At 43.7% G+C, this 9,947-nt stretch overlaps 1 non-coding gene across 1 annotated transcript; it reads left to right on the forward strand.

The window, feature by feature from the left end:
- The first annotated feature begins 9,600 nt into the window (after positions 1-9,600).
- Positions 9,601-9,674, forward strand: Trnat-ugu (transfer RNA threonine (anticodon UGU)). The gene has a single exon. It is a non-coding gene; the product is annotated as a tRNA-Thr (tRNA).
- Positions 9,675-9,947: the final 273 nt, after the last annotated feature.

A 9,947-nucleotide genomic window follows, 5' to 3' on the forward strand; every position in this document is an offset into this window, starting at 1 on the left:
AAAATTGGGAGAAGTATCGGACAATTAGCTTGAATGGTCAGGCATCCAAGTTGCTGACAAGAATAACAAACAGGAGAATGGAAAAGAAAATTGAAGATTTGTTAAATGACGATCAGTTTGGCTTCAGGAAAGATAAAGGCACTAGACAGGCGATTCTGACGTTGCTGTTGATAATGGAAGCAAGACCAAAGAAAAATGAAGACACGTTCATAGGATTTGTCGACCTGGAAAAAGCATTCGACAATGTAAAAAGGTGCATGATGTTCGAAATTCAGAGGGAAATAGGGGTAAGCTATACGGGGAGACCGGTAACATAAAACATGGAAACAACCAAGACGGAATAATAGAAGTGGAAGACCAAGAACTAAGTGCCCGAATTAAAAAGAGTGTAAGGCAGGGGTGTCGATTGTTGCCCCTACTGTTGAACCTGCACATCGAAGAAGCAATGACGGATATAAAAGAAAAGTTCAAGATTGGGATTGAAATTCTAGGTGAAAGGATATTAGTGATAAGGTTAGCTGATGACACTGCTATCCTTAGTGACAGTGAAGACGAATTGCATGGTCTGCTGAATGGAAGGAACAATCTAATAAGTACAGAATATGGATTGAAAGTAAATCGAAGAAAGACGAAAGTAATGAGAAGTAGCAGAAGTGAGAATAGCGAGGAACTTAATATCAGGATTGATGGTCACGAAGCAGATAACGTTACGGGATTCTGCTACCTAGGCAGCAAAATGACCAATGACGGATGAAGCAAGACACTGGCAAAGTGGGCATTCCTTGCCAAGAGAAACCTACTAGTATCAAACATAGACCTTAATTTGAGGAGTAAATTTCTGGGGATGTACGTTTGGAGCGCAGCATCGTATGGCAGTGAAACATGGACTGGGGGAAATCCGTAACAGAGGAGAATATAAACATCTGAAATGTGGTGCTACAGAACAGTATTGAAAATTAAGTGGACTTATAAGGAGTGAGAAGATTCTCCAGAGAATCAAGGTGAAAAGCAATATGGAAAACAATGACAAGAAGATTTAACAATACATTGAGCAAATAACTGAGGATGTAGATTTCAAGTGCTACTCTGAGATGAAGAATTTGGCACAGGAGAGGAATTCGTGGTGGGTCACACCAAACCAATCAAACCAGTCAGGAGAATATATATAAGCCCGGCTGAAAAAGGAGGAGGGGGAGGAGTAACACCTCATGAAAAAAGCCTTGGTTCACCTGGCGCGGGTGATGGAAATAAAGATCATCGGTACTGCGGAACTGACGGAAGAGGCAGTTCAAATCCACTAGCGTCTGTTCTGGAATCCAGCGGGTAGCAGTCAGTGTCTTTTCACGTAGTTGGTGCGGCTGCTCAATGCTCTTCTTGATCTCAACAATCAAGTCGTTAACATGTGACCTTCATAGAAGATCACCACAGAACAGGTTTCTTTAAGACCAAAATAGAGGAACTTCATAGGAACTCTCAACACAAACACACTGTCCAAAGTAGGTAAACTCAAACAACTCACAAATACTATGAAAAACTGCACATAAAAATCAATCGATTCAAGAAACACGATTTACTGAAGAAAATCATTTTGATTGAGGAAATTTCAGAATCTACAAAGGAAAACTGCAGTCCAGCTGAAAAAGGGACCCAAACAATTTGGCACAGCTTTTGTTGGGCACAAATCAATTATAGACTCAATAATTAACTTCCTTTCAACATCAGAAAGAATCTCGACAATGTCAGTAAAATCTGGAAACAAGGCATACACACTGATAAGTGCATATGCCCCCACAAATGATTACAACAGAAAAGACCTACAGGCAATAGATGACTTCTGGAAACTACTGGAGGAAACATCAAATAAAATCCCTACTCATCACGTGAAAATTATGTTAGAAGATTTGAATGGATAACTGGACAAAGAGAAAAATTCAGGAAAGCAACAGGAATTCATACAGCTCACAAGAGAACAAATAAAAACGGCTAGAGACTGATAAACTTCTACCAAAATTTTGATCTTAAAATCATGTCTACACAATTCCTTAAACCTATAAATAAAACTACGATATGGAAATCACCAAATTCAACTTTTGGTGAATTTCAGATAGACCATGTTGCCATATCTAATAAGAATACTAAAGGAATACTCAACGTACGAACAAGAAAGGAATTTTTTGAGTCAGACCACCATCTGCTGCAAATAAAGATTAGATTTTAACCTAACAGAAGGAAACAACCAATGAAGAAAATAGTTAGAATTGATCCAGAATACCTTAAACTTAACAACAGGGAAATTCCCCAGGAAATTGGGCAATCAATCGCAACGCACTTGAATGAACTTGCAGCATTACTGAAAAACACTACGACATTTGGCAAACCCCCAAGAAAGAGAAAACGCAGATGGTGGAACAGTCCATGTGATCAAGCAATAGAAGAAAGAATACAAGCTTGGAAAACATTCAGTCGCAACAAAACTACAGAAAAATGGCAGGAGTTTTTGTTAATATAGAAGAGTTCATCCAAGGCAATACAAAGAGAAAAACGTAGATATGATAAAAGCCGGCTTAAAGAATTTGAACAAGAATTTATCAAGAACAACGCCAGAAATTTTTACAAAATTTTCAAAGAAAACCTAACAGGGTATCAACAACGTAAACTGTGCTTTCGCCGGTACGATGGATCGCTGGAAACCAACCACAGAAAGAACTGTCAAATTTTAGCTAAATATTTTCACTCACTTCTCAAGTTCAAGCCTCCACAGAACAACTAGATTTCGAAACACACACATCCAATCCCGATTTAAATCCACTGTCACTTAAAGAGGTAAAGGAAATAATCAATTCTTTGAAGAACAACAAGTCTCCAGGGGAAGACGGTATCATAATAGAAGTATGGAAATTAAATGGCAATAATCTCGCACAAGCAACCACAAGAATTATATCAAATATTTGGGAAACTGCAGAGTGGAAATGTTCATTAATACACCCTACCCACAAAAGGTGCAAAAACCGATCCAAATAATTACAGGGAAATTTCACTGCTCCCTGTAATATACAAAATTCTTTCAAAGGCCCTGTTGAACAGACTAGAGGAACAAGCGGACCAGTTAATAGGGGAGTATCAGGCAGGGTTTCGCAAAAGGTCGATCTTGCGTCGAACTGATATGGAACTTGAAAACAATTTTGCACCTTAGAGGATTTCAGGATTGACAGGAAAACTAGGTCAATTATTCAACAGGCATTAACAGATACAACCTCCAAAGTTAAATGCATGGGAGAAATATCAGAAGGATTACATATCCATGCTGGTCTTTGCCAGGGAGATGGAATGCCCCCCTGCTGTTTAACATGGCTCTGGAAGAAATTGTGAGGACATGGGAAAAGGAAATAAAAGGAATTCAGCTTGGGATTAAAGAAGAGCAGAGAATTAGGGTAAAGTGTCTGGCTTTCGCGAACGATCTTGCCATGTCAACGAACAATAGAGAGGAAGCCAAACTTGTATTGGAAAAACTACACGAAATCGCACAGAAAACTGGGCTATAAATCTCATACGAGAAAACACAGTATATGGAAAACAAACCTCTAGGTACTCTCCCCGTTACTACTCAGTACGGGAAAGTGGCACAAGTTTCCCACTTCAGATATCTGGGTGAGATCATCCAACTATCGGCACTGAACTCAATAACCAATAAAGATAGAATCTCCAGATTACAAAAAGCATATAAGCTCACTTGTAATCACTATAATAAGAAATCTATTTCAGTCAATGCTAAACTAAGGCATTACAACACAATAGTCCTACCAGAAGCATTTTATGCTGCAGAAACTACAGTGATTCATGGTCATGAAAAATTCTGACGAAAATGTATGGACCAGTGTTTCGGGAAGGAATTTGGATGAAGAAGCCAACTAGAGAGATTTAAAAAGACGTAGAAACAATAACAGACAGAAAGGGAAGGATGAAATTTTATGGACATACCAGCAGGATGAATAAAATCAGGCTCACAAGACAAATGGCTCTGAGTACTATGGGACTCAACTGCTGTGGTCATTAGTCCACTAGAACTTAGAACTACTTAAACCTAACTAACCTAAGGACATCACACACATCCATTCCCGAGGCAGGATTCGAACCTGCGACCGTAGCAGTCGCACGGTTCCGGACTGCGCGCCTAGAACCGCGAGACCACCGCGGCCGGCACAAGACAAATCTTTGACATAGTAAACAAGAGCAAAAACAAGACAAAGGGGATCACTGAAGTAGAAGAAGACATTAAAGAACTGGGGATCACGGAAGAGAAGATAAACAATTGAGAATACTTTATAAAAATCATACAGAAACACACACTTAAACAAGAACATACGACGAACAGAACGGGAAAAAGATGGTCGGAAGAACGCAAGAGAGAACACAGTGAACGTATGAAGAGAATTTGGGAAGAACGAAGAAAGAAGAAGAAATCACGACTACTCAAGTTCAATCGCTCTCTCAAAAGGGAATGATCGAAAATACAAATTGAGCAAGTCAGTGATGCGTTGGTCGACCTCTGGCCGTTAGGCAAGCCGTTATTCAGCTTGGCACTGATTGACAGAGTTGTTTGGATCCTTCTGAGGGGTATCGCGCCAAGTTCTGTCCAATTGGTGCGTAAGATGGTCAAAATCTCGAGCTCGTGGGAGGGCGCTGCCCATATTGCTCCAAACGTTCTCAGTCGGGGAGAGATCTGGCGACCTTTCTGGCCAAGGCAGCGTTTGGGAAGTACAAAGACAAGCAGTGGAAAGTGGCATCGTGTGCGGGCGGGCTTTATCCGTCTGGAATATAAGCTTAGGATGCATTGCCAGGAGGGACAACAAAATGGGGAGTGCAGTTTCGCCGACGTACCGTCATTCTGTTAGGGTGTGGCGGATGGCCACCAAAAGGAGCCTGCTGCACCTCAGAATATCACTCCTGGTTGGTTGGTAGGCCACATGGCAGGCGACGTCAGGTGTGTATCCCACGGCTGTCCGTGACCTCTCGACACGTCTTCGATCTGCAGATTCATTAAGTGGACTAGAATATACGTCTTTTTTGGCTTAGGTCCTATAAATTCTGTCTAAGTTATCCATCATCCTTCTACAGTCAACGACGATATTTTTTTCTCGGATACTACGGCTTCATCAGTTAGCAGTAGCAGGTGGCTGCTCACCATATCCTTGGCTGTCCAGGAAAGACGTACTGGATTCAGGTACTAAGGTCTTACGCAATGTAAACCAGATTCGTGACAGGATCTGTCAGTTCCATATCAGCGATTGTCACGAGGTGGAGTTTAAGGTGCAACGGGTGTAAGTACGGATACACTGAAAAGTCAAAGAAACTGCTACACCTGCCTAATATTGTATAGGGCCCCCGCGAGCACACAGAACTGCCGCAACACGACGTAACAGGGAGTCGACTAATGTCTGAAGTAGTGCTGGAAGGCACTGACACCGTGGCTGTCCATAAATCCATAACAATACGAGGGGATGGATATCTCTTCTGAACAGCACGCTGCAAAGCATCCGAGATAGGCTCAATAATGTTTATGTCTGGGGGGTTTGATGGCCAGCGGAAGCGTTTAAACTCAGAAGAGTGTTCCTGAAGCCATTCTGGACATATAGAGCATCTCATTGTCTTGCTGGAATTGGCAATTCCGTCGGAATGCACAATGGACATGAATTGATGCAGGTGATCAGACAGGATGCTTACGTACGTTTCATCTGTGAGAGTCGTATCTAGACATATCAGGGTTCCCATATCACTGCAAACGCCCCACACCATTACAGAACCTTCACCCCAGCTTGAACAGTCCCCTGCTGACACGCCGGGTCCATGGATTCATGTGGTTGTCTCCATACCCGTACACGTCCATCCGCTCGATATAATTTGAAACGAGGCTAGTCGAACCAGGCAACATGTTTCCAGTCACTAACAGGCCAATGTCAGCGTTGACGGACCCAGTCATCAAACGTACAAGTGGGGGCCTTCGGCTCCGAAAGCCCATATCTATGAAGTTTGGTAGAATCGTCCGCTTACTAACACTTGTTGATGGCCCATAATTGAGATCTGTAGCAGTCTGCGAGAGGTTTGCGCTTCTGTCACGTTGAACGATTCTCTTCAGTCATCATTGTCCTGTTATTGTAGGATCCCGGCCGCAGTGATGTCGCAGATTTGATATTTTATCAGATTACTGATATTTCCGGTACACTTGTGAAATGGTGGTACGGGAATATCCCCACTTCATCGCTACCTCAGAGATGCTGTCTCCCATCGCCCGTGCGCCGACTATAACATCAGGTTCAGAGTCACTTAAATCTTGATAACCTCCCATTGTGGCAGCAGTAACCGATCTCAGAGACCGATGACCGTCGCAGTCTGGTCCCTTGAATCCCCCCCAACCGATCTAACAACTGCACCAGACACTTGTTGCCTTATATAGGTGTTGCCGAACGCAACGCCATACTCTATCTGTTTACGTATGTCTGTATTTGAGTACGCTTTACTATACCAGTTTCTTTCGAGCTTCGGCGTATTTTTATATGCAGTGCTTTGATATGTGTACACATCAGTGTGTTGATTGTTTATCTCTGCTTCCAACGGTTTTACCACAAACCTGTCACAAAGTTTAAGATCTTATGCTCTCTGTACAGCTGTAACAGTAAGACAAAACTGACTACCCCTGCCAGTAGAGACCAACCATTTTGCGTCACGCATCCACTCTTCAACACCTGACCTGCTGCCCAGGGGAAATAACCAACAATGATTTCTTCTTGCCTCATGTACCTAGAGGTACTAACCAACCCAAAAACATACCATTTTTGCTGATGTAATGTTGTTCAATACACCTTACTCATTCACCAATAGCAATATCTGCACTTACTGTCTTACTTGTTACATGTATCTCATATACTGAAATGAAATGTAATGTTTGGCGAGGGCCTCCCGGCGGGTAGACCTGACCTGGTGCAAGTCTCTTGCGGTGACGTCACTTCAGCGACTTGCACGTCGATGAGGATGAAATGCGGATGATAAAGACGATACAAACACTCAACCGGTGAACGGAGAAAATGTCCAACCCAGCCCGAAATCGAACCAGCGACCCCGGCATGACAAGCCGACAGGCTGTCCACTCAGCTACGGTGGTGGACATCTTATATACTATGGACCCAGACCGTTAGTGGCGTGTTGGCCCACCTTTGTAATGTAATAAAGCAGTGATTTTGCATGTCGCGGATTCGACGAGTGCTTGGTAGGTCACGCAAAGGTCACGCAATGCTAGTAAATTACGGGGCGGTGTTTCTTGGCGGTGGAGCTGGCGCTCGATTGCATCCCAGGTGTGTTCCGTGGTATTCATATAAGGCGATTTTAGTGAGCAACACTATCACGATCCTCTAACGTCTGTATAACGATTCTAGTGATACTGGAATCCTACTTCGAAGATGCCGTTTGGGATGACAGCCAGTATGAACGAATCCAGACGGTCCGCAGTGATGTTCACATAGTCCACAATTGTCACGGCAGCTTCTGTTACTGTCACAAGTTTCATAGAAGCCGAGCAGAATACTGCCTCCCATCGGCCAGCCTCTGGCTCTTTGGCGTGGCCCATGTCCGCCACCATACAGTCACCAAGGAGGCAGGCAGTAGTGGGCGTCCTCCAGGCTCTGGTATTTTGTTCAAAATGGTTCAAATGGCTCTGAGCGCTATGCACTTTAACTTCTGAGGTCATCAGTCCCCTAGAACTTAGAACTAATTACACCTAACCAACCTAAGGACATCACACACATCCACGCCCGTGCAGGATTCGAACCTGCGACCGTAGCGATCGCTCGGTTCGAGACTGTAGCGCCTAGAACCGACGCCCACTCCGGCAGGCGGTATTTGGCCCTCTACTATTTTCGTTGTAACTTAAATGATGTGCCATCAGTTTTTCTACTGCAAATATCACAGAGCAAAATCATTTCTGTCTTACTGCATCATTCAGCCACTTTCTCGGAGTCCTCCTCAGTAGCAGCAGGTTATTCTCTAGCTTCAGAAGTCAGTTAATGACATGTCTACTAAAGCAACAAAAACGATTACCATGTCCGTGTACGCATTCATTACCCTTATAGATCCTTGTTTCTAACACATCTCCTTAATTTTCACGACGTGTATTCGCAGCTGCGAGTACGAACAACCATCATCTGTGTAGGGGAATGACGAAGATGAAAATTTGTTATGGACGGGACTGGAACCCAGGTTTCCTGGTTTACGCGGGCGGTCGCCTTGAGTGCTTTAGCTGTCCGTGCTCGACTGACGGAAAAACCCAAACAGCCGTACGTCATCGTTCCAGAGTCATACACACGTTATGTGTACAGAGGAGCACATTTTCATTGAGCCTCCTTCCCAGCGTCGATGGATAAATACGGTATTGCAGGGCCTATGCTGTCAAGACGAACAATGCACCGTCTCTTCAAATATGTATAAGGTATGGATCGAGACGCAGGAACGTATGGAAGTTCGAGTCTGACTGTGAATTGTTAAATTTCCTTTCCCCAGATCTCGCTATATCACAAAACAACTATTTTAAACACCTAGATATTCTTTTTAAATATCGTCCACTGTCATTGTCACTATTATTACTGCTATCAGAAACAGTGGAAGCAGTACAAGAACTGCCAGCGTTAGTTTACAGTCGCTATTACTTGCGTGCATTGCCACTTATACACTTATATCATTTTAATACTATTTGCCATATTAAGATTGTTATTCTTAGGTAACCATAACCGCCTTGCCGCAGTGTTAACACCGGTTTCCCTCGGATCACCGAAGTTAATCGCTGCTGGGATGGGCTAGCACTTGGATGGGTGACCACTCGGTTTACCGACCGCCGTTGGTAAGCGGGGTGAGGCAAGCTGATGAGCTGCTTGATTGATACGTAGCGGCTCGGGTCTCGTACACTGACATACCGCCAGGAGGGCAGTGTGCTGCTCACCTGCCCCTCCGTATCCGCGTCCAGTGATGCCTCTGGGCAGAGGATGACACGGTGGCCGGTCGGTGCCGTTGGGCCTTCGTGTCCTGTTCGGACGGAGTTTTGTTTTTAGTTTAGTTTTACGTAACTATGATGTAGAAAAGTTACAGTATATGTGAAAACCTGGTCCGATACAAGAGAGTGTCTGATGGCCGTAATCACATCATGTCAAACACGTGAATAAAACAAACATAAAATGTATGTAAATGTAATTAATATTTAGGGAGGCTGTTCGCTTGGTGGTGTCGTATGGAGACACGAAAATTGCCCTGCAATAACAAGAAACATGATTTATCCGACCAGGCTCCAACTTCGATAATCCTGTACTGTAGTCGTAATTGACGATCAAATAAAACTAATTGGTTTCAGAGATTTTTTTCGAGTCTCAGACGTCTATGATGTATATACGCAGAAATTTCAATGAAATGGACACCCTTAGCTCCTTACAGGCGTTGACATACGTCAACGGGGACAGATGAAAATGTGTGCCCCGATCGGGATTCGAACCCGGGATCTTCTGCTTACATGGCAGACGCTTTATGTGGATTTCGCGGGAGGCGTGCCTTAGATAAATCTCTGTGTCCTCGGTGGCTCAGACGGATAGAGCGTCTGCCATGTAAGCAGGAGATCCCGGGTTCGAATCCCGGTCGGGGCACACATTTTCATCTGTCTCCGCTGACGTATGTCAACGCCTGTAAGCAACTAAGGGTATTCATTTCATTGTTGTATTCAGATACCTTCTTAGTGTGTATATACGCAGGCTCAAGCGACGAATGAATATTTGTACAAAGGTCAGGATTGGAACCCTGATCTTCTGCTCACGAGGCAGACGCGCTAACCACTAGACCAGCCTGGTAGAGCACACTTGCAACCTACGGCAGGGTTTCAGCGGGGTCTCCCATTTTATTCGATGCTAAGATGTTATTTC

This window comes from Schistocerca gregaria, chromosome 9, assembly GCF_023897955.1.
Source record: "Schistocerca gregaria isolate iqSchGreg1 chromosome 9, iqSchGreg1.2, whole genome shotgun sequence".
NCBI classification, from domain to species: Eukaryota; Metazoa; Arthropoda; class Insecta; order Orthoptera; family Acrididae; genus Schistocerca; species Schistocerca gregaria.